General features: G+C 42.3%; 2 protein-coding genes across 31 annotated transcripts in view; one reads left to right on the top strand and one right to left on the bottom strand.

Moving 5' to 3' along the window:
- Positions 1–25137, top strand: part of KLHL3 (kelch like family member 3) — a 317329-nt gene that overhangs the window by 131758 nt on the left and 160434 nt on the right. For 20 of the 24 annotated variants that reach the window (XR_011389740.1, XM_070076145.1, XM_070076163.1 and 17 more), the window contains one exon: positions 6248–6363. The exons of 3 other annotated variants lie outside the window; for them this stretch is intronic. The gene's annotated coding sequence lies outside the window, so the exon portion shown is untranslated. Of the gene's footprint in view, positions 1–6247; positions 6364–22778; positions 23987–25137 lie in introns of those variants that run through there. One more of the 24 variants, XM_051844257.2, reaches the window with a different exon arrangement.
- NPY6R (neuropeptide Y/peptide YY Y6 receptor) overlaps positions 1–25137 on the bottom strand; it is a 47351-nt gene that overhangs the window by 9950 nt on the left and 12264 nt on the right. For 3 of the 7 annotated variants that reach the window (XM_070074994.1, XM_051843288.2, XM_008254865.3), the window contains exon 1: positions 23443–24035. The gene's annotated coding sequence lies outside the window, so the exon portion shown is untranslated. Of the gene's footprint in view, positions 1–956; positions 1006–6267; positions 6395–23442; positions 24036–25137 lie in introns of those variants that run through there. The other 4 variants (XM_070074993.1, XM_070074992.1, XM_070074991.1 and 1 more) reach the window with 3 other exon arrangements.

Genomic DNA, 25137 nt, shown 5'->3' with positions numbered 1-25137 from the left:
AACCTGTTTCCTAGGGAAATATGTTTTATAAGCTTTCTAACAGCTGAACTGCTTGTGAAGTATGAAGGGAAATGGGGGCCAAAAAAGCTCTTTTTTTGTTTTTGAAAAATTATTACAAGAATGGCACCATTCCTTACTGTTAGAACAGACTGCAAAAATAAGATTTAGATTATGTGCAAGAAATATTTCCATATAGTGAATGGTTGAAAGTTTTAAGAAACAAGGTTATAAAATATTGTATGGCTGAAAATATTTCTGGCATAGGCTAGTGATAGACACGCAACATTTTGAAATACTTCCTAAGCCAAGAATTCAAAGATGGGCACCTCCCTTTCCAAATTTTAGAACTAAGCCCTGTGTATCAAATTCCATTTCTCCATCCAGTATGCTAAACTAATCAATTAAAACTCAAAATTCCTAGCCAATCAACAGTATTGAAATTGTGTATTCATGTTTTATGGAACCTTCCAGGTCTGTAGGGTGGCACAGGGGTCTGTGCTGCAGGAGTAGAAGCCAGTCTCTGGCCAGCGCTGTGGCTCACTTGGCTAATCCTCCACCTGAGGTGCCAGCACTAGAACCTCAGGTTCTAGTCCTGGTTGGGGCGCCGGGTACTAGTCCCAGTTGCTCCTCTTCCAGTCCAGCTCTCTACTGTGGCCAGGGAGTGCAGTGGAGGATGGCCCAAGTGCTTGGGCCCTGCACCCCATGGGAGACCAGGATAAGTACCTGGCTCCTGCCATCGCATCAGCGCAGTGCGCCGGCCTCGGCGGCCATTAGGGGAGTGAACCAACGGAAGGAAGACCTTTCTCTCTGTCTTTTCTCTCTGTCTTTCTCTATCACTGTCTAACTCTGCCTGTCTAAATAAATAAATAAAAATAAAAATGAAAATAAATGAAAGAAGGCAGTCTCTTATAGGAACTTGAAGAGTAGATGTGGTTGAACAGTCCAGTGGTCCATACCTCTTCTTTCTCAGTTCTGTATCCTCATTACTTATTTGCCTATTTGTACCTGAAATATAGAGAGTAGCAAACTTTGTAACATTTTAGGATTTATTTAAAAATATTTATGTGTTTAATTTATTTCACTGGCAGAGAGAGAGAGAGGCAGAGAGAGAGAGAGAGAGAGAGAGAGATCCCAGCTGCTAGTTCATTCCCCAAATGTCTGTGTTGGCTGAAGCTGGACAAGCCTGAAGCTAGGAGCTAGGAACTACTCTAGGTCTCCAATGTAGGTAGCAGGGACTCAACTACTAAGGCCATGACCTGCTACCTCCCAGGAAGCTGAAATTGGGAGCAGAACTGGGACTTGAACCAGGGCACTCCAATATCGGATGTTGGGCATCCCAAGCAGTGTCTTACCTGCTAGGCCAAATGCCCACCCCTACAGAGTTTATTGAAAAAAAAACACCATTTTTTTCATATATTAAATACTGATGAAAACTAGCAGTGTCTACAGGTTTGGTGGATATTAAGAGACCTTAGGGGTGGGCATTGTGGGCAGTGGGTTAAGCTGTTACCTGGGGTGCCTGTATCTCATGTCAGAGTGCCGCTTAGAGTTCTGGCTATTTTGCTTCCTATCCACCTCCCTTATTAATGTGCCTGGGCAGCAGTGGATGACGGTTCAAGTACTCGCATTCCTGATACCCACGTGGGAGACTGAAGCTCCTGGCTTCCGTTTGGCCTAGCCCCTGCTGTTGTGGCCATTTGGGGAGTGAATCATCAGTTTAAAGATCTCTCTCTCTCTTTCTGTAACTTTGCCTTTCAAATAAATAAAAATAAATAAATCTTTAAAAAATGGGAGAGAGATCTTAGATATGTGTGATGTTGGTGGAAATTTTGAGAAGCAGCTTATGTCAGATAGAGCTGTTTCTAGTCTAGGTTCTCCTGGACTACCTAGTTGGGTGACCTTGATATTCTTTATGGGTTTTGTATTTCTTTTCTATAAGATTAATTTTTTAAAGATTTATTTTACTTATTTGAAAGGCAGAATTAGAGAGAAAGTGGAGACAGAGAGAGAGCTCTTCCATTTGCTGGTTCACTCCCCAAATAGCCACAACGGCCCAGACTGGGCAAGGCTAAAACCAGGAGCTAGGGGCTTCATCTAGGTCTCTCACATCGGTGTAGGGGCTCAAGCATCTTCCACTGCTTTCCCAGGCACATTAGCAGGGAGCTGGATTGGAAGTGGAACAGCTGGGACTATGAACAGATGGAGACCCACTGATTTTGTTTTCTGTTGAATCACCTGGTACAAACAAATGCCTTCAACAAAGGTTATAATTCTTAAAAGTATATTTGAATGGAAAGGTTTGATAGTCATAATTCAATTCCACTGAAATCCCAGTGGGGTTATAAAAATTTAGAAAAAAGTATATAAGTGAGACTAGCTTTGAAAAATTGACTAATTAAAATAAAAACATATCAACTAAACAAAATATTAAAAAAATAAAGTGTCAGTAATTGGATTAGTATAATGCCTGGTCAACAGTTAGCAGAAGGGGTGGGGTTTGGCCTAGTGGCTAAGATGTTGATAAGGATGCCCATGTGCTACATCAGAGTGCCTGGGTTTGGCTCCTAGTTCTGACTCCTGATTCCAGCTTCCTGCTAATGAGGACCCAGGGGGTCAGCACTGATGACTTAAGCAAGTGGGCTCCTGTAACACATGTGGGGGACCAGAATTAAGTTCCTGACCCCTGGTTTCAGCACCCTTGGATGTTGTGAGCATTTGGGGAGTGAACCAGAGGATGACTCTCTCTGTCTTTCTGTCCCCCCTGCCTCTCAAGTAAATTAAAAGGAATTAACAGACAGTCTCATGGAATGGGAGAGTTAAAAAGAGAGCCTAATATACATAAAATTTTAATATATTATAGAGAAAACAGCAAAGATTTCTGGGAAAGGAAATGATTATTCAACAAATACTATTAGAACAATGAATTAGCTGCTTAGAAAATATATTAATTTTATTCCCTTTTTTTTGATAGAGTAGACAGTGAGAGAGAGAGACAGAGAGAAAGGTCTTCCTTTTGCCGTTGGTTCACCCTCCAATGGCTGCCGCGGCCGGCCCGCTGCGGCCGGCACACCGCACTGATCCGATGGCAGGACCCAGGTACTTATCCTGGTCTCCCATGGGGTGCAGGGCCCAAGGACTTGGGCCATCCTCCACTGCACTCCCTGGCCACAGCAGAGAGCTTGCCTGGAAGAGGGGCAGCCGGGACAGAATCCGACGCCCTGACCGGAACTAGAACCTGGTGTGCTGGCGCCGCAAGGCGGAGGATTAGCCTAGTGAGCTGCAGCACTGGCTGTAATTATGATTTTTAAAAAGTGTGTTAGTTTACTCATTTATTGCCTTTCTTAGTAATATAAGCTCTTTGTAGGCAAGAGCTATGTTTTACTTGTTGATATATCTTTAGTGACCATGCATGGTTCCTAGAATATAGCAAATCTTAAATGAATATTTGTGAAATGAATGAATAAGCTTAAACTCAATAGAAGAAAACACAAGGGGAAAGATTGAGTTGCCTATTTAAATTATCAGTTTTATCTAAATTAAGACAAAAATGGGGAAAATTGTTACAATGAACATGATAAAAATATGACACTTTTCTTTATGAATCATATATGTGAATTTTCAGGGAAAATACTAATATCCCAGTAGGGAAATAATATGGACAATTGATATATGAGAAAATAAGACAGACTAATAGATATTTGAAGAAAAAGGTTCAGCTGTCACTAGTAGTCAGAGAAACAGAAAACAAAACAGGAAATCATCAAACATTGAGAAAAGTGAAAGAGAAATGTTCTAGGCAAAATGGGTAGTGAAAGGGGTATTTATACATTACTGGTGGAAGTATTACTAGCAGAGAGCCTTAATAAATGTTTATTTTGTTGATCCCATTAATTCTAGTTCTAGAAATCTACCCCAAGGAAATTCTATTAGGAGATGCAAGTGAAGATTTTGGCATGGAGATATTCATTGCAGTGTAATTTACGTCAATAAAAAACCAAAAAACCTAAAGCTCCATTAGTCAGAGAATGGTTGCAAATAAGAGTTTACCTATGCAGCCACTGAAAATTCTTTTTAGGGAGAATATTAAATAATATGAAACCACTGTGATGTAAAGTTAAATGAAAGCAGCATGATATGGAACATGGATTCTGTACAACCTCAAATATGCAAAACAATATAGAGATTAAGGAAAATAGGCCAGTGTTAATGGTTATCCTTAGGATTAGAATTATTGGTGATTTTTATACTGTATAGTGTTTCCTATTTGTATTTTTTTCTAAAATGAGCAGATATTAGTTTTTTTCTTTCTTTTTTTATTTATTTTGAAAGTCAGAGTTGCCGAGAGAAGGAAGAGAGAGAGCTTGCCCATCTGCTGGTTCACTCTCCAAATGGCCTCAATAGCCAGGGCTGGGTCACACCGAAGTCAGGAGCCAGAAGATTCCTCTGGGTCTCCCATGCGGATGGCAGATTCCCAAACATCTTGGGCCATCTTCCACTGCTTTTCTCAGGCCATTAGCAGGGAACTGGATTAGAAGTGGAATACGGGTCCAGTGCTGTGGCATAACAGGTAAAGTCACCATCTGCAGTGCCAGCATCACATATGGGTGACAGTTCAAGTCCCGGCAGCTCCACTTCCAATTCAGCTTTCTGCTCTGGCCTGGAAAAGCAGTAGAAGATGGCCCAAGTCCTTGGGCCCCTACACCCATGTGGGAGACCTGGAAGAAGCTCCTGGCTCCTGGCTTTGGATCAGCTCAGCTCCAGCCATTGTGGCCATTTGGGGAGTGATCCAGCAGATGGAAGGCTTCTCTCTTTCTCTCTGCCTCTGCCTCTGTAACTCTGCCTTTCAAATAAATAAATACATCATTAAAAAAAGAAGAAGAAGAAGTGGAATAGCTGGGACTCAAACTGGCACCCATATGCATGCCAACATTGCAAGATGCAGCTTTACCCACTATATGCTTCAATGCCGGCCCAGATTTTGGTCTCCCAATTGGAAAAATAAGTTTCTTTTCTTTTCAGCATTGATGTTGAAAGTGGAGATCCTTGTGTGCTGTACTTATTAGTGATAAAATTTAGCAAGCATTAGAGTTTGGTTACCTCAAAATTCACTGTGGTGGGGCGCCGGATTCTGTCCCAGTTGCCCCTCTTCCAGGCCAGCTCTCTGCTGTGACCCGGGAGTGCAGTGGAGGATGGCCCAAGTGCTTGGGCCCTGCACCCCATGGGAGACCAAGAGAAGCACCTGGCTCCTGCCATTGGATCAGCGCAGTGTGCCGGCCGCAGCGGGCCGGCCACGGCAGCCATTGGAGGGTGAACCAACGGCAAAAGGAAGACCTTTCTCTCTGTCTCTCTCTCTCACTGTCCACTCTGGCTGTCAAAAAAAAAAAAAAAAAAAAATTCACTGTGGTAATTGCAAAAGTTAGTTTATTGGCTAATAGACTCGAACAACAGGCATTCATTGATTATATTATTCAAAGAAAGATAAGCCTCTGATTTCTCTGATCTCTTTAGAGCCCTTGCAGCATTGATATTTGTGATATCACTATATTGTGTGCCTTATATACCTTTGATAAGCTTAAATTAAAACATCAGTAGGTCGGGCATTTGGCCTAGCACTTAGGATGCCTTTGTCCCATATTGGCTGGGTTTGATGCATGGCTGTTGTTCTGACTCCACCTGCTTGCTAACCCGTCCCTGGAAGGCAGAGGTGATGGCACCCACTTGGGAGAGAAGAACTGAATTTCTGGCCCTTGGCTTTGCACCAGGCAGAGGCCATTGTGGGCATCTGAGGAGTGAACCAGCAGATAGGAGCTCTTTCCATCTCTCCTCTGTCTCTCCCTCTCCCCTCTCCTTTTGCTTCCCTGTCTCTCTGCCCTTCTGTCTCTCAAATAAAAGCAAAGCAAAACATCATGTGATTCTCTAAGTATGTGTTTTTACTATATTAGGAAAAGTTAAGTTTGAAGAACGTCTTGGTAAATACGAAGTCCCAGTTATCTGTTCTAATTTACTGATTATGGGAGAAGCTTGGTAAAGAAAGGGTTCCTGTTTTTTTCTCACTGCGCTGCAGCTTTACTTTTGTCAAGAACACTTTTGACTTAACAGTTCTCTCATTAAATGCATTTTTAAAAAGAAATGCTGCTTGAATTCTTTCTTTCCCTAGATTTCAGTGGATCTTACATGAAATATTCACTCAGTTAAGCTTAGAGTGAGTCCTACTAACAGGGATCCCTATTATGAATCTTGTCTTTAGAGAATCAACATATCAAAAACCTTCAAAAGTATCAGTGTCATTCGGAATCCAGCACTCCACAGCACAGTACAGCTTGTAACCGGAGCATCTGCTGTACTAACACCATTCAGTCCTGGGTACGTTTCTCTCCGTCTTTAGCCCTGTGCCCTTGAAACAAAAGGTGACATGATAGTTATGGGCTGTTGATGTTCGTTATGGTCAATGCTTTGGCGTATGGGGAGGATTTGAGTGGTGAAAGTTGTTAGGTAAGAGAAAGGACAAAATAATTAACCTAGCACAATTGCCACAGATTCTCATATAATTAAGTATCATTTCACTTATTCTCTTGTTTCTCTTTGGATCGCAATTTTTGTTCTGGATACTCACAAATTAGAATGCTCATGGCAATTGAGTAATATTTTGCAAGATCAAACAATTCATATTACTTTTAAATCTTAGATATGACAGTCTAGACATTGTTAACCTTGACAGTGGATGAATTGTAAAATTTTGAATTCTATTTTTTTTTTTTTGACAGGCAGAGTTAGACAGTGAGAGAGAGAGAGACAGACAGACAGAGAGAAAGGTCTTCCTTCTGTTGGTTCACCCCCCAAATGGCCGCCATGGCCGGCACGCTGCGCTGATCTGAAGCCAGGAGCCAGGTGCTTCTCCTGGTCTCCCATGCGGGTGCAGGGCCCAAGGACCTGGGCCATCCTCCACTGAACTCCCGGGCCACAGCAGAGAGCTGGACTGGAAGAGGAACAACCGGGATAGAATCTGGTGCCCCAACTGGAACTAGAAGCCGAGGTGCCGGCGCCGCAGGTGGAGGATTAGCCTAGTGAGCTGCGGCGCCAGCCCGAATTCTATTTGTAAAAACACATGGTACAAGGTGACTAAAGGTTAAGTCACTGGTTAAGAGAAGCCTGCAGTGCATTTTATAATACTTGGGTTTGAGACCCATCTCTGGCTTCTAATTCCAGATGCCTGCTAATACAGATCTTGAGAGGCAGTAGTGATGACTCTAGTAATCAGGTTTCTGCCACCAACATGGGAGACCTGGATTGAGTTCCAAGCTCTCAGCTTTAGCCTCGCCGGGACAGGCATGTGGACTATGAACCAGCAACTGGGAACTCCCTCTCTGCCTATCTGTCTCTCTCTGAATCTTTCAAATAAAAAAATATAGATAGATAGGTAGATAGTAGGATTTACTAAGTTTTAAAAAATTTAGATAAGTTCAAACATTTATAATAATTTTTTCTTAAAGTTTAATATTTGAATTATGTTAATAATTTCTATTTTGTATTTTAATTTTTTAAATTTTGAATATTTTACAAAAATGATAACATTTGAAAATAAATATGAACATAACTTTACTTGTTCATGTTTAATATATATTTTGATGATAATAGCTTCAAATTTTATATACTAGATACATGATTTTTCAAATCAAAAAATGAAAAATTGTATATATTTATGATGTATATGATATTTTGATACATGTGTACATTGTGGAATGATTAAATCAAGATAATTAATATGTGACCTCATATCCTTATAATTTTTTTTAAAGATTTATTTTTTCTATTTTTTCTACTGAAATGCTTAAATTCCAAACATCATATCGATTCACTCATAAATACTTCAGTATAGCTATCATTTTCTTCTACCAACAGCACCCTCGCTGGGATAGCAAGTCCATTCTGAAGCTTCCTGTAGGTTTTCAGGGTGACCCCAAAGGTACCCCTTGTTATGCAATTCCTGAACAAGAAGGATAAACTCCTCAGAACTTTGAGTCCGCCTACAACCTTCTGCCCCTTATATATTCAGGGCTACTTATGGCTGAGAGTGCATCCTGTGGGGAGCAACTCGGACTATACTGTTACTGGAATTAAGACTTATTCTATGCATCTGCTCTCCCACAATGTGGCGCTGGGAGAGGAGCGTACAGCTTCTACCCAGCTGCCCCTTACCAACTTGATAAGCTGCAAGAGCCGCTCCTGATTGGAGGAGAGCGGCGCGCTCGGCGTGTGGGTAGCAGAGCACGGATTGGTGGAGAGGACTGTATAGGAGGAGAGAGACGGCATGGTGGTGTGGGTTGGTTGGAGAGTGCGTTGGAGAGTTCGCGGGGAAGTTCGTTACTTCGTTCTTTCTCACTTCTCTCTACTCATTCTTGCTTTGGGAGTTTGCTGTTTACTTATTCTTACTTTACTATAGAAAGGCCTTGTGAAAAAAGGGAACAACAAGCGTCCGGTCCGATGCGGCTCCTCCGCGTGCGGAGGAGCAGCAGCATCCTTTGGTGCTGCTCTCTTTTTTTCTGCCCAGAGCCTCTCATTATGGTTTGGATGTGGTTTCTCCCCAGAGGATTGTGTTTTGGGAGCTCAGTCTTCAGCATGGCAGTGTTGAAAAGTGGTGGAACCTTTAGAAGTGGGACTTGGTAAGAGGTAACTGAGTCTTTGGCAGCACTGCCCTTAAGAGAGTTTACTAAGGCTTATGCGGGATCTCATTTAATTTCTCTGGGTATGGATTGCTACAAGAGGAGCGAGTCTAGGTCCAGAGTTCCCTGGATGTCTGTCTGACCCTAAGATCTCTTCTGCATGAGCCATCACCACTGCGATGCATCTTCCAAGATGGGGCCACCTGATCATGGACTTTCAGCCTCCCAAACTGTAAGATAAATAAAACTCCTATCTTTATAAGTAAAAAAAAAAAAGATTTATTTTTTTATTTGAAGGGCAGAGTTATAGAGAAGCAGGCAGACAGAGAGGTCCCCCATCTACTGGTTCATTCCCAAAATGGCTGCAATGGCCGGAGCGGGGCCAATCCAAAGCCAGCAGCCTGCAACTTTTTCCAGGACTCCCACGAGGGTGCAGGGGCCCAAGCACTTGAGCCATCTTCTACTGCTTTCCCAGGCAATAGCAGAGAGCAGCCAGGGTTTGAACTGGTGCCCATATGGGATGCTGGCACTCCAGAGGGCAGCTTTACCTGCTACACCATTCTGCCAGCTCCTATAATTTTTGAACTGAAACCTTTATAATTTTACCTATTTTGAAGTATATAGTACCTTGTTATTGAAAATTTTAGGCTGGCACTGCAGCTCACTAGGCTAATCCTCCGCCTAGCAGCGCTGGCACCCCGGGGTTCTAGTCCCGGTCGGGGCGCCGGATTCTGTCCCAGTTGCCCCTCTTCCAGGCAAGCTCTCTGCTGTGCCCCAGGAGTGCAGTGGAGGATGGTCCAAGTGCTTGGGCCCTGTACCCGCATGGGAGACCAGGAGAAGCACCTGGCTCCTGCCTTCGGATCAGCATGGTGTGCCAGCCACAGCGCGCTGGCCGCGGCGGCCATTGGAGGGTTAACCAACGGCAAAAGGAAGACCTTTTTGACTGCCTGTCAAAAAAAAAAAAAAAAAAAAAAAAAAAAGGTTTGATTTGTTTATTTGAAAGGCAAAGTTACAGAGAGGCAGGGGCAGAGAGAGAGAGAAAGAGGTCTTCCATCCACTGGTTCCCTCCCCAGATGGCTGCAGTGGCCGGAGCTGGGTCTGTCTGAAGCCAGGAGCCTGGAGCTTCTTCCAGGTCTCCCAAATGGGTGCAGGGGCCCAAGGACTCAGGCCTTTTTCTACTGCTTTCCCAGGCCATAGTAAAAAGATGGATTGGAAGTGGAGGGAGCAGCCAGGACTTGAACTGGCACCCATTTGGGATGCTGGCACTGCAGGCAACGGCTTTACTCACTAATGCCAAACATGGCCCCTTATTTATTTTTTTGAGTGAGGGAAGGAGGGAAGCAGAAGAGAGAGCATGCTGAAAGGCTGGAGTGGGCCAGGGCCAAAGCTAGGAGCCAGGAATGCAATTCAATTCTCCCATACAGGTGGCAGGGACCTGATTATTTGAGTTAGCACCAGGCTGCCTCCCAGGGTCCACATTGGTAGGAAGCTTGTGTCAGGAGTCAGAAACAAGTCAAACCCAGGTACACTGATATGGGGTATGGGCATCTTAACTGCTAAGCTAAATGCCTGCTCCATTTTAGGGAGAAGTTTTAGGAGGGGACAAGATATCTTACTGGAAGAATTCTGTGACCTGGTGTCTAGCTTGATTGTTAAAATGACAGCTAGGCCGGCGCTGCAGCTCACTAGGCTAATCCTCCGCCTGCGGCTCCGGCACCCCAAGTTCTAGTCCCGGTTGGGGCACTGGATTCTGTCCAGGTTGCTCCTCTTACAGTCCAGCTCTCTGCTGTGGCCTGGGAAGGCAGTGGAGGATGGCCCAAGTGCTTGGGCCCTGCACCCCATGGGAGACCAGGAGGAGCACCTGGCTCCTGGCTTCAGATCAGCGCAGCGTGCCGGCCATGGCGGCCATTTTGGGGGTAAACCTACAGAAGGAAGACCTTTCTCTCTCTCTCTCTCTCTCTCACTGTCTAACTCTGCCTGTCAAAAAAAAAAAAAAAAAAAAAAAAAAAAAAGAAAAGAAAGAAAGAAAGAAAATGACAGCTAAAGTTGATCTAGCATTGTTGTGCAATAGGTTAAGATGCCTCCTGCAATGCTGGGATACCATATGGCTGCTAGTTTGTATCCTGGCTGCTCCACTTCTGATCCAGCTATCTTTTAATGTGCTTGGGAAAGCAGCAGAGGATGGCCCAGGTGCTTGGGCCCCTGCCACCATCTGGGAGACCTGGATGGAGTTTTCCATTCCTGGCTTCGTGCTGGTCCAGTTCCAGCCACTGAGGCCATTTGGGGAGTGAATCAGCAGACAGAAGATCTCTCTCTCTCTCTAACTCTACCTATCAAACAAATAAAATAAAGCTTAAAAAAAAAAAAAAACCATGACAGCTAAAGTAATCCTTTATTTTTGACAGTGCCTACTTTTATAAGCCTGTTTCACTTTAGGATAATATATAAATGAATAGATATTTTTTTAAAAGGTAGAATCACAAATAGAGCCAGAGCAAGAGGGAGGGAGAGAGGCAGAGGGGGAGAGAGGGAGAGGGAGAGGGAGAGAGGGAGATACTGCAAGAAAGAGGAATCTTCCATCAGGTGGTTCCCTCCCCAGATGTTTGCAACAGCTAGAGCTGGGCCAGGCCAAAGTCAGGAGCCAGGAGCTTCATCTGTATCTCCCACATAGATACAGGGGCCCAAGCACTTGGGCCATCTTTTGCTGCTTTCCTAGGCCATTAACAGGGAGCTGAATAGAAACAGAGTGGTCAGGACTCAAATTGGTGCCCATGAGTGATGCCTGAGCCTCAAGTGGCAGACTTACCTGCTACACCACAGCACCAGCCCCCAGGATCCCACCTTTCTGTCTGATGATTGCTGATCAGGCTTAGGAATAGGGTAGAGGCAGGGGTAGGAATTAATAACACAAATCAGGAGATATTATTTTTAAATGTGACTCCTTTTGTAGTAATAAAGCATTTTATGGATAGAATGTAACTTATCAAGTTCCCTGTTCATGGACATTTAGATTCTTTGCCATACCCTTCCACTCATTATAAATACCTCTCTGTAAACAGCCACCTTCACTGTGAGTAGTTACAAGCCCATATTCATTTAAGGAATTTTCTCAAGGAAGTAATAGTCCAAGATACACTCATGTTTGAACATGCTTGGTGTATCCTCACATTCAGGCCTAATCAGTGTCTTGTGATGCAGTGGCAGACAAGCATGTCAAAGCATCCAAGAACTTTCTTAGGGTTTCATTTGGAATGTTGGGTTCAGTTAATTCCAAATATTCCTTTCATCTCTGTCATCTTGGCTGTTCCTCAGAACATAAGCTCTGCTTCTCTGAGGGCTTTGCCTCATTGAACTCATTGAACTCATTGAACTGAATGCATGTGTTCAGTCGAACTTCATTCAAGGATTTTGTATTTATGAGTTTAGCTACTCACTAAGATTCATTGGTAACCCAAAGTCAATACTCAGTATAGTTTCTTGGTCATTTGTGGACAAGTGCATGGTGGTTAAACATTTGAGTCCTTTGATGACCCATTCCCAGTTAGGGTTGAACAAAGCAATGTCCTGCTTTCTTGTTTCAGTTCTCATGTTTTAATGAGTATCCTTTGTGGTCTTCTTAGTGACACATCTTCTACATTTTTGTGCTTTAAAATGGCCCCCAAGTAGAGTGCTGTCTGGCGTTCCTAAGTGTGAGAAGGCTGTGATGGGCCTTATGGAGAAAGTATGTCTGTTAAAGTTTCTTCATTCAGACATGAGTTACAGTATTGTTGCTGTAAGTATATTAAATAGAGTATCATTAAGCAGAAACATCCTGATGAACATGTGACAGGAGGCTGATGAACCTAACCCTGTATTTCCACTAGGATCATTGCTTCAGTATTCACTAATTCAGTGTTCATGGCAACTTAATAGAATACAGCTACTGAAAATAACTCAAGTTGGCTTTATTTATTTATTCTTACATTTATTTATGTCTAGCTCCCTGTTGCTGTCTCAACCATGTATTCTCCTACTTGCTGGAATTTAATTCCATTTGGGTAATACACTTCTAATTTTTTTTTTATTTTGATGGCATTTTCTTTCTTTTTAAATTTATTTCTGTATTTAGTTTGACAGACAATCATAAAAGCCTGTTAGACTCAAATATCAAAATATTATCTTGAAAAGAATTGTGGGTATGACTACTGCTACAGGGAGCTATTTAAAATAAATTGAAAAGTTAAGCTTATTTTTGAGAAACAATTCCTGCTAGCCTGGACTAAAAGGTAATCTGTTATCATTGGCGTCGGCCTTCTATGGAAAGGAAGCATGCAGAGAAAGCTGCTCAGTCTCCAAGAAGCGCGTATTTTCCAGTGCCCTCTTCACAAGTGACCTAGAATAACTCAAAAGGAATGCTCTGAAAGAGGGCCGGGCCAAGGGCCGTGAGGGACTAATGAATTAGGGAGCCACTCCAAGGGAGTGAAATTGAGATCTATCCAGAATATATTCCCTTCCCCAGAGTAGGAATCCCCTGTAATCATCTACGCATTGGGATTTCAGAATTGTTTTTTTTCCATGCTTCTGATTTCCAGCTGGGAGTGTTTATTACTATTATCCTGATCCTGTTCCATTATTGTATGTTGTACATGTTTTGGAGTGAATGGAACAAGTAACTTTTATTATTAGTTCATAGGTATCTAGGTTAAAATGAACCTCATCTACACTTGGTATAGAAACAAACAAATGTCACTCAGATCTTGGACTTTAAGCTCAAGCAGTGATTTGTGGGCTTCAGTGTTTTTTCCCTTGGGGAAGAGGTAAGCATATTTGTATGTGATAGAAGGTAGGAACTGAATATCTGATGATAAAAAGGGTAGGATATGGTAGATTTTTTTTCATAAAGTTGTGTCCCTCTCTCTAATAGGATTGCACTTGAAATGTGGGCAGAAGTGATATATTTTACTTACTGACACATTCAGGGTATGTGTATTTCAACCATGTTTTCTTTTCTGCTCCATGCCAGGTACTAATAGTTCAAATAATATCTGATCTGTTAGCCTGATTCCTACAGGAAAGCTTTGGGTCAGGTACTGCAGTTGACCCATGGTGAACATGAAAGAAAACAAAAAAACAAAAACAAAAATGAAAAAACCAAAAAACATTCTTCATGATTCTAAGTCATTGGAATTTGGGGTTATTTATTACTGTCACATAACCTGGAATTTCATGAGTAATATAATGATGCTTACAATGTTTAATGTGATAAAATACGAGGCTGAAATATCTGTAAAGGATTGGAAATTATAAAAGGAACAGAAAGTATTTGTAAAAGCCAAATGGAATTTCTAGGAATGACAAATAATAAAAATTCAGTGGAAATATTTGACACAAGATTTAATAAAGCTAAAGAGAGAATTAGTGAACTAGAGGATAGATCAGAAGATCTTTTTTTTTTTTTTTTGACAGGCAGAGTGGACAGTGAGAGAGAGAGACAGAGAGAAAGGTCTTCCTTTGCCGTTGGTTCACCCTCCAATGGCCGCCGTGGCCGGCGCGCTGCAGCCAGCGCACCACGCTGATCTGATGGCAGGAGCCAGGTGCTTCTCTTGGTCTCCCATGGGGTGCAGGGCCCAAGTACTTGGGCCATCCTCCACTGCACTCCCTGGCCACAGCAGAGAGCTTGCCTGGAAGAGGGGCAACTGGGACAGAATCTGGCACCCTGACCGGGACTAGAACCCAGGGTGCCAGCGCCACAAGGCAGAGGATTAGCCTAGTGAGCTGCGGTGCCGGCCAGATCAGAAGATCTTATCCACAGTGCTTCGGAGACAAAAAGAAGGAAAATATGAAGAGAAAGTAAGATTAATAGAGAAAAAGAGGATTTGTTATTCATGTAGTTGTAGTTTGTGTTAGTCAGTTTTTGTTACTTTAACTAAATACCAAAGAGGAGCTTCTTAAGGAGGAGGAAGGTTTATCTCAGCTCATAGTTTATGGGTTGATGGTCAAGATTAGACATTCCCATTAGTCTGAGGCCAGCAGTGGTGGAATATGTGTGATGAATGATCACAGAAGAAGCAGAGAGGGAAGCTACACTGAGTGTGGCTTACATAGCCAAGCCTTTTGAGAGAACTACCTTCTAAGAGTATGACCTCCCACTAGGGGCCTACCCATAGATGTTGTAATTAGATAAAGACTGCACCCTTGGGGCTGGTATTGTGGTGTAGTGGATAAAGCTGCCGCCTGTGGCTCCAGCATCCCATATGGGTACCAGTTCAAGTCCCGGCTGTTTCACTTCCAATCCAGCTCTCTGCTAACGTGCCTAGGAAAGAAGGGGAGCATGGCCTAACTGCTGGTGCTCCTATACCCACAAGGGAGACCAGGAAGAAATTCCTGGCTCCTGTATTCACTCTGGCCCAGCCCTGACTGTTGCGGTCATTTGGGGAGTGAACCAGTGGATGGAAGATTTCTTTCTCAGTCTCTCCATCTCTCTCTGTAACTATGCATTTCAAATAAATAAATAAATCTAAAAAAAAAAAAAACCTGCACCCTTAATACAGTAACTGTTAATCCATTAACCATTGATGTAAGACTTTGGGGACCAAGACTCCAAAAATGGGCCTTTGAGGGAAACACAAACTGTTATCCAACTGTAACCTGATTTACAGAAGGAAAAGAGAAATAATGGAGTAGAAGCAATATTGAAGATGAAATGACTAAAAACATTTGAGAATGAAATAAAGAAGCTCAGCAATTTCCACTGGGGCAAATAAAAAGAAGTCTGCCTGAGACACATTACAGAAACTATGGCAAACAACAGGCCAAGGGAAAGTCTTAGAAACGCTAGAGGAAGAAAGTAGATCCTGTCCTTTCAAAAGATCAACAGTTGTATTAACAGTTGACTTTACTTTTTTTTAAGATTTATTTTTATTTATTTGAGAAGATTTACAAAGGGAGGGAGGGAGGGAGGGAGGGAGGGAGAGAGAGAGAGAGGGAGAGAGAGAGAGAGAGAGAGGGGGAGAGAGAGAGAATCTTCCTTCTGCTGGTTCACTCCCCAAATGGCCACAAATGGCTGAAGCTGGGCTGATCTGAAGCCAGAAGCCAGGTGCTTCTTCCAGGTCTCCCACGTGAGTGCAGGGGCCCAAGGACTTGGGACCATCCTCTACTACTTTCCCAGGCCATAGCAGAGAGTTGGATCCGAAGTGGAGCTGCCGGGATTCGAACTGATGCACGTATGGGATGCTGGCATTGCAGATGGCAGCTTTACCCTCTACGCCATAGTGCTGGCCTCAACAGCTGACTTTTTAACAGTAACAATAGAAACCAAGTGACCATAGAATGGCATTTTTGTCCAATGTTATTTATTTATTTGAGAGGGAGAAAGAGAAATAGAGGGATAAAGAGAGAGAGAGAGAGAGAGAGAGAGAGAGAGAGAAAGAAAGAAAGAAAGAAAGAAAGAAAGAAAGAAAGAAAGAAAGAAAGAAAGAAAGAAAGAAAGAGAAAGAAAGAGGAAGCTCCCATTCACTTCCCAAATGTCCACATCAGCTGGAACTGATTTCTCCAGGCTGAAGCCTGGAGCCAGAAACTCAATCCAGATTTCCCATATAGAACATAGGAATTCAATTATTTGAGCCATCACTGCTGCCTGTGAGAGTCTGCATTCTAAGAAATCTGGAGTCAGGAGCTATAGCTGGATGCTAAACCTAGGTACTCCAATTTGGGGCACCAGTGTCTTAACTGACATCTTAACCCCTAGGCTAACCACTTTACCCTTTACCCTGGAGTGATATCTTTGAAATAGCTTCCAATCTAGAAGTTGTGATAAATAAAAAATACCCTTCAAGAATGAGAGAAAAAGGGCTGGCGCCACGGCTCACTAGGCTAATCCTCCGCCTAGCGGCGCCGGCACACTGGGTTCTAGTCCCGGTTGGGGCGCCGGATTCTGTCCCGGTTGCCCCTCTTCCAGGCCAGCTCTCTGCTGTGGCCAGGGAGTGCAGTGGAGGATGGCCCAGGTGCTTGGGCCCTGCACCCCATGGGAGACCAGGAAAAGCACCTGGCTCCTGGCTCCTGCCATCAGATCAGCGCGGTGCGCCGGCCGCAGCGCGCCGGCCGCGGCGGCCATTGGAGGGTGAACCAATGGCAAAGGAAGACCCTTCTCTGTCTCTCTCTCTCACTGTTCACTCTGCCTGTCAAAAAAAAAAAAAAAAAAAAAAAAAAAAAAAAAAAGAGAGAAAAAGGCATTTTTCAGACAAGAGTTGATAGCTTCTCTCTATTAGTTCTGCTCACTATAGCAAATTCAGACAGAAGATCTGAGATACAAGAAGGAAATAAAGGCAAAGAAAGTGGTAATGCGGGTAAATCTAAGCACTGATTGCATGAAACAGTAATAATGCCCTAGTAGGTTTAAAAATTAAGATGCACAGCCACAGTAATCTAAGAAGAGGATAACTGAATTTTAAGTGATCCTTATATCACCTAGGGGTGACACAAAGATATGCATTAGCTTTAGTTTTGATAAATTAAGTACTTATGTGATAACTTGTAGGACAACTATCAAAAGAATTAAAACAATGTATTATTTCTAAACTAGGACTGATAAAATAGTCATTTAAAAAGTTTCATTATTTTAATTATTTGAAAGGCAAAGAGGCAGACAGCCAGAGATCCTCCATCTGCTGATTCACTTCCCAAATACCCTCAACAGCCAGGAGTTGCACCTTAATCCAGGTCTCCTACATGGGTGGTAGGGATCCAGGTACCTGAGCCATCACCTGCTGCCTCCCAGGGTGTGCATTAGCAGGAAGTTGGAAGCAGTACCAGGACTTGAACCCAGACACTCTCATACTCTTTATTTACATGTTGAGGGTTGGAGAAATAATCTTAGGATTTCTGGACTTGGCAACTAGGTAGATTAATAGTATTCTTAACTGATATATGGAACAGGAAGAAAGGAAAGTGTAGAGAATATGGTAAGATAAGTTTGGGACAAGTTGAATTTGAAGTTCTTAAGGACAGTCATGTTGGGATCATCATGAGGTAGCCATTAAGTTTCCTCAAGGAATCAGAGTAGTCCGTTTCTTTGTTTTGATGTTAACCTTTTTTGGTAGCTTTTTTCAAGATAAAGTGATTCTTAATTCTTTCTGGATTTACAAGTTTATCTAACTATCCTGAGCTGCCTTGGCTGTGTTGTATTGATACACATTTTCAACAAGATCCCCAGCCATCAGTTAGAGGAAAATTATGAAGTTGGTATCTCTGGGATGAACGAATGGTTAAGGCACTGCTTGGGATGCCTGCATCCCATATCAGTGTCTGTGTTTGAGTCCTGACTTTGCTTCTGATTCCAGCTTCCTGCTAATGTGCGCTCTTGGGGGCTTGCTCCCTATCCAGAGGATTGGAGTTCTTCAAGTCTCAAGAAAAGAATATGTTCTTGCTTTCATTTTCTCCTCCTCCTTAAAATATATATATATATATATATATATATATATAGGAATTTATTCTTTGCTGTTCTCTGCCATCTAGTGGCATATGAATGAAACATAGCATTTGTAAGGAAAATAAGAAATTTGAACCATTTTGAAAAATATAACTTGCTGAAGAAAAGCAACATATGGCTGTGTATGTCTGTGATAAAAAAAAAAAAACACACTTTGAAACCATCAAATTACAGCCATAGTTTTAGGACACAGAAGTTTGTATGTATTTTCTGGATTCTCTACTTGACTCTTAATTCTTTGCTCTGCTTCATAACCTGACATTTCTAACCTTATATGCAGAGCTACATAAACTGAGCAGTCAAACTGAAAAACTCCGTTTAACACTTCTCTCAATGATTAAATCAGTGTTGGCTTTGTTATTGTGCACAAATGTGTGGTCTCCATTAGCTCCCACCTGGGCAACTTCCATTTGCTCACCTCACTGCCTCATGGTAGGTAGAATAATTCCAGAACTCATGAACGTATTACCTTTCATGGCAGAAAGTACTTTGCAGATGTGATTAAGGCTAAGGACCTTGGTAGGAGAAGATGATTCTGGGTTATCTGGATGGGGATGATATAATCATGTTACCCCTTCTATGGTTGGAGAGATAGCAAGCTGTGGGTAAGTCATTGAAATAAGGGTAGAAAAAATTGAAGGGTGTAATTTCAGGTCTGTGTTATATAAATTCATCATTGTTGGCTTTGAAGATGAAGGAACGGTGCTGTGAGCCAAGGAACGTGGAAACACATTTTCTCCTAGAGCCCCTAGAAACACGAGCAGCCCTACTGACACCTTAATTTTAGCCCAGTGAAGCTTGTGTCAGACTTTTTACCTTCAGAATGGTAAGATAATAAGTTTGTGTTCTTTCATGCCACCAGGATTTTGGTTACTTTTTAAGATTTATTTTATTTGAAAGAGTTACAGAGAGAGGTAGAGAGAGAGAGAGAGAGGGAGAAGGGAGATACGTCTTCACCTGCTGGTTCACTCCCCAAATGGCTGCAACAGCTGGAGCTGAGCCAATCTGAAGCCAAGACCCAAGAGCTTCTTCTGGGTCTCTCAAGTGGGTGCAGGGATCCAAGGACGTGGGCCATCTTCTGCAGATTTCCCAGGCACATTATCAGGAAGGTGGATCAGCAGTGGAGCAGCCAGGACACAAGACAGCGCCTATATGGGACGCCGGTGCTTCAAGCCAGGGCTTTAACCTACTGTGCCACAGCACCGGCCACTGTGATTATTTCTTAGGGCACTGATAAAATACTAAGATTAATCTCTTCCCTGTGTTTTGGTTGAAATTGAGTCTGGGAGCCTGGATTGAGAGGTTTGTGGACCTAGCTTGAATTTGGGGTAGTGACAAATGAAGAACTTTAAGTAGGATGATAATAAATTGGTTTATTTGGAAAGTTTATTGTTATTTTCCTCTTTCCTGGCTACATGTGACCCTTCAAATGTCCATCTACACTATTATTTTCACCCTCCTTTTCCCCCTCAGATTATGTTGTAACTTCCTTTTTCACATTTCCCCTCCTTTTTTCTTGCATAAATACAGGAGTTTGAAACAGCTTTGATTATTTCACAAATATTGGTTGACTGCCATATGAGGGATAGTTCATGGTCCTAGACATGGACAGGTTTAACAGTTCAGTGGAGGAAACAGACAAGTAAACAAAACTGCAAATTTGCCTGCAATAAAAGAGGTAAGCATAGGGTATTGTAGGAACATGCTAATCTAGCCATTGAGTTCAGGGGACTGACCAGTCCTTTACATACATGATCCCAAATCTTAAATAGACACTCAGTTTTCTGAAAATCATACTAAATTTCCTATCAATCTTACATCCATTCTCCCACTTTCAGAAACAGCCATTTCTCCTCTCTCTGAAAGCCTTGTCCATTCCTCCTTACTATCTTAACCCGTGGTTTAAAATACATCTACAGATTGAGAGTTTTCCTGTCAAGAGATGGCGCTCAATCCCCCTCCCCTTGAATATCAGCTGGACCTAGTGGCTCACTTCAGACAAATATGGCAGAAGTGACTGTGTGACTCTGAAGACGAGGTCATAAAAAACATTGTGGCTTCCTTTGCTCTCCCTCTTACTTTAATGACTTAACTCTGGGGGAAACCATTTGCTGTGTCAAATCATCTCTAAGGAGACAGAGGCCAGCTGCTAAAAGCAGTGATTATCTTGGAAACAGATATTCCCTCCCAGGTTGATATCTTGATGACAACCATAAGTGAGAACCTAAACTGAAATTACCCAATTACGTTTCCAAATTCCTGATCCACAGAAACTTCAGATAGTCTGACTATCTGCTGACTTTGGGGCTAATTTGACATAGCTTACTTATAGTGAGGGTCCTCCATAATAGAGACTTAAAAACATGTGAGTGGCATGGGATTCAAGCAGTAGGCAGAAGCTGGAAGGCCTTTGAGTAGAATGGATAGAGAAGCTGAAGGGTGTCAGAAGTCTTATGGTCTTTTGGGAAGCTGTGGGTAAAGCCATAAAGAAGCAAGAGAGAAAAATACAGGTGGGAACTGAAGCAAAGTGATCCAAGCAGAAAGTTTAGCAATGCTGTGACGCAGTATTGCAGCAATGTGGAAGGTAGGAAATGTACATAAAGAACCTTCCAGACAAAATGTTGAAGATGATGCCTAGTTTTTTCTTGTTGCTTGTTGTGAGAGGAGAAAAATTTACTAAAGAAAAGATGGTTATACATGGGTTCCAGGAATTACTAGTCTTGGAAATATCCAGTGTCTCCAGAATTCAATAATGCTAAATTTAGGAACCGGCTTTGGGGCAAAGAGCAAATCCGAAAACTGGGGGGAACCAAATCTAATGAGCTGTTAAATTTGGAAATAATTTTTTTTTTTGACAGGCAGAGTTAGACACTGAGAGAGAGAGAGACAGAGAGAAAGGTCTTCCTTCCGTTGGTTCACTCTCCAAACGGCTGCCACGGCCAGTGCTGTGCCGATCCGAAGCCAGGAGCCAGGTACCTCCTCGTGGTCTCCCTTGCGGGCTCAGGGCCCAAGCACTTGGGCCATCCTCCACTGCACTCCTGGGCCACAGCAGCGAGCTAGACTGGAAGAGGAGCAACCAGGACAGAATCCAGCACTCCAACTGGGACTAGAACCCGGGGTGCCGGTGCCGCAGGTGGAGGATTAGCCAAGTGAGCTGTGGTGCCAGCCAGAAATAATTTTTTATGCAGCAATACAATGAAAGTATTTCACCCTCTACTGTGATTTTATCACCCTGCTTTGGACTTACGGAGAAGACAGCAGCACCTCTGTTGTTTTCCTAATACTCTCCATAACCTACCAACATCTGTGCCCAGGTGCTCTGTCTTCTGCACTGTTGAAATGAACGCCTGCCAGCTTTTCCATTTATGATTTTTGATCCTCCCTTTTTTAAGGAACTTGATTCACCAACAGGTTTTTTTTCCTGCGTTATTGATAGCCCCATGTATTAATTCATTCTCATCAACAAACATGCTATTATGTCCCATTTTACCAAACAACCCCTCATTTATTCCATATGCCTCTGGAGCCATCACATTTTCTCTGAAACCTTTTACAACAAAATTTCTTTGACTCTCCTCATTTCTCATTGCCTGTCATCCCACCCTTAGTGCCTTTGCCTCTGTCAGTCCACAGAATGTCAGCATCTCTGATGCCTTGGCGCTATCCAATATAGTGGTCTCTATTTTCATCTTAGCTGACATGTCAGAAGTATTTGTCCTAGGTTCTGTCTTTTATTTTTGAAAAAATAGTTTGACATACAATTTATACACTATAAAATTTACCCATTTAAATTATAGAATTCATTGTTTTTATTATGTCACAAGGTTGTACAGCCATCACTACAATCTAATTTTAGAATATTTTTCCCTCCTTTTATTAGCTTAAGAAAATACTGGCAGCAATCTACCTTATAAAGGAAAGAAGTTTATTTTAGCTTACAGTTCTGGATGCTTACAATCTAAGATTGGGAAGGCCCCCCTGGTTTGACTCTGTGATGGCCTTCTTGCTAGCAGAGTCCCAGGGTGGCACGGGGCATCACATAGAAAGAGAAAAGGAGATGTGTTTTTTTGTTTCTTTATGTCTATGTGCTGTCTTAGAAAGCCACCAGGACTCAGTCATGGAGGCTCTGTCTTCCAGACTTTATCCAGTTTTATCACTTTTCAAAGGCTCCAACTCTAAAACACTGTAACTGGATTAAGTTTCTATCCTGTTAGTACTTTTACCTTCTGACTTTGGGATATAAAGTTCTGCTCAAGTCCAGATGCCAGATCTGATTCAAACCATAGCACTCCTAAATGAAACTCTGTACTCACTAGTAGTCACTTTTCATTTCTCCCTCCTTTCCTTCCCCTAGCCCTATGCAACTACTATTCTGTGTTTTCGTTTCTATAGTTTTGCCAATTCTGGACATTTTATGAGGGAGTAAATATATAATATATGATCTTTTGTGACTGGTTTCTTTCTCTTATAGTAATGTTTTCACAGTTCATCCCTGCTGTCAGTACTTCTATCCATATTTTTGCCAAATAATATTCTTTATCTTATATCCATATAGGATATATATCTGTATCTATATTCTACATCTATATAATTTATCATTTTTAGTAGACATTTAGATTACTTCCATTTTTTGGCTATTCTGAGTAAGGCTGTTATGTACATTTGTGCAAAGTTTTTGTGGGAATATATTTTATTTTTCTTGAATATATTCCTAGGAGTGGAATTAATGGGTCATATAAAAACATCAAGTTTGAGGACCTGCCATATCATTTTCCAAAGTGGCTGTACCATTTCACATTCCTACCAAGCAGAGTGTGAGGGTTCTACCTTGCCCACATCTTCACTAAATTTAGTTTTTTATTACAACCATTCTCTGCCTCATATTTGAAATACTTTAATGCCTTGGCTTCTAAGACACCACTCTCTCTTGGTTTTTCTTCTACTGACTTGCCATTCTTTCTTGATTTCATTTGCATGTCTACCTCATTTTTCTTCTTTCTCTTCTCTTCTTCATTCTCCTTTTCTTCCACTGAACTGCTAAAGGTTACAGGATCCCAAGGCTCTATCTTGAGACATCTCTATTAACACGTGGTTATGTGAACTTCTCTCAGTCTTTAAATATTATGTGTAAGTTACTGCCAAATTTATATCATTAGCACTGACTCCTAAATCTAATTGCTCATTTAAGAACTCTTCTTCAGTTGTCTATTAGGGATTTCAGACCTAACATGTCTGAAACAGAGCTCATGATTTTCACCCACAGACCTGCTTTCTCTCCCAGTCTTCCAAATTTCAGTAAATGGAACTTCTACTTACCCACTTGCTCAAATGAGAAGCCAAACAGCATTATTCAATTGCTGAAGGGGCAGTTATCAAGGGAAAAGAGGTGTAATAACCTCAGATTGTTAGTGGTGCCACTCACTGAGGTAGAGGGTCACACAAGCATTCACTTCTGTGGACCTAAAAAATAATAACCAAAAATACATTAGTCAGGGTGCCCACTTGTGGTGGAATGAGAAGGCCATGCCAAGATGGCTGCTGACAAGCAAGCGTCAGTTACTCAGGAATGGCTTCCAAACCCACCTGGCAATGGAGCCTGCCTGGCAACAGGCTGTTATTGGATGGCTTCGGATACTGCCTGGCAACAGGCTGTGATTGGTTAGGGCATAAACCACCCCTTGACCAGATTGTCTGCCTTGGCTATGTAAACTGCTATACCAACTGAAATAAACGAGTCTGTGGGCTGCTCACCTCTGGCCCACTTTCACCTTACACCTGGGGTCTGTGTGGTGACTCCGCACCTCTTGCCCCCACCACGCTCCTCCTCTCAGAACGAATCCACAGCAACACCCACTAACTAGTAAGACAACCATTTGTCTAGAATTTGCCCTAGCATGCTTCTTTTCTGAAGTCAGTCACTTGGGGTGGGAGGGTGGGTATGGGGGGGAAGACCCACTATATTCCTAAAGTTATACCTATGAAATTTGCATTCATTATATAAAAGCTTAAAGAAAAAAAAAGTCAGTCACAAATTGCCCTAAACTTATGCCTCCAGGAGACAGAAATGTGAAGAAAGATGGAAAAGGAGACCTCTGTGATATCTAGTTGTCAAATAATGTAGAAAAATGGTTCCCTTACAATAGATACATGTGATAGGATAATATAGAGAAACATTCATTAATTTGCCTTTTGTTCTGTTTTTCTGCTTTATTCTGTGAATACTTTCCTGCTTGCTTTCTTCAAGCCTGAGTTCAGCAGGGCCAAAGCAGTACAGTGGCACAACTGCTTTTTGTTTTTTAAAGCCCAAACCCATTGAAGGGATTGTCTTCATTGGTCTCAGAGAAGAATGGAGAGAGGCAAAAGCCCAAGAGAGAAGGCCTGCTATGGGGGCCTCTAAGAAGGATGTATTTGGTGACAGAGGACCCCACAGAATCATGGGGATGGGGACCTAGTCTCTATGTGCTCCCTTGTAACCTGGGGAGGCAGCCTGTCCTCAGGGTAGAATGACGTTGTGATGAAATAGGGAAGCTGAAGATTTTGTGTGGGGTTTCTAGTCTTGGTAAGAAGCCCCGGGTTATACTGGGAGGGTGAATTTCAGGAAGCAGCAGAGCAACCTTCCTTCAAGGAACCATGTGGTCTTAGACAAAGCCTATCAGTAGCCGAGCAGCCTGGACTGAAGATCAGAAGACCCTCTTTAAGAATTCTGGACTGTGTAAAACCTGAGGTTGTTGCCCTGAGGATGGGACACAGCCCCAGTGTTGACTGAGGTTTAGTTTTCATCAGTCTGAAGTGTTGTGAGTTAGAATGAGACTTGAAAATGGAAAAATAATGTGATATTTCCTTCACCTGGAACTAAAATGACTTTCATACCTATCCATACCCATTTATAGCACTCAATGTCTGGAATAAATTTCTTACATATGAAAAGAACTTTTTTTCCAGAAAACTCAGTGTGTTTAATTGTACTTTTCCTATGAGAGAACAGATAAGAGTGTGTTGAATACATGCCTC

Source organism: Oryctolagus cuniculus, chromosome 6, assembly GCF_964237555.1.
Source record: "Oryctolagus cuniculus chromosome 6, mOryCun1.1, whole genome shotgun sequence".
In the NCBI taxonomy this organism is placed as follows: domain Eukaryota; kingdom Metazoa; phylum Chordata; class Mammalia; order Lagomorpha; family Leporidae; genus Oryctolagus; species Oryctolagus cuniculus.
This window is presented reverse-complemented; position numbering and strand designations above follow the sequence as displayed.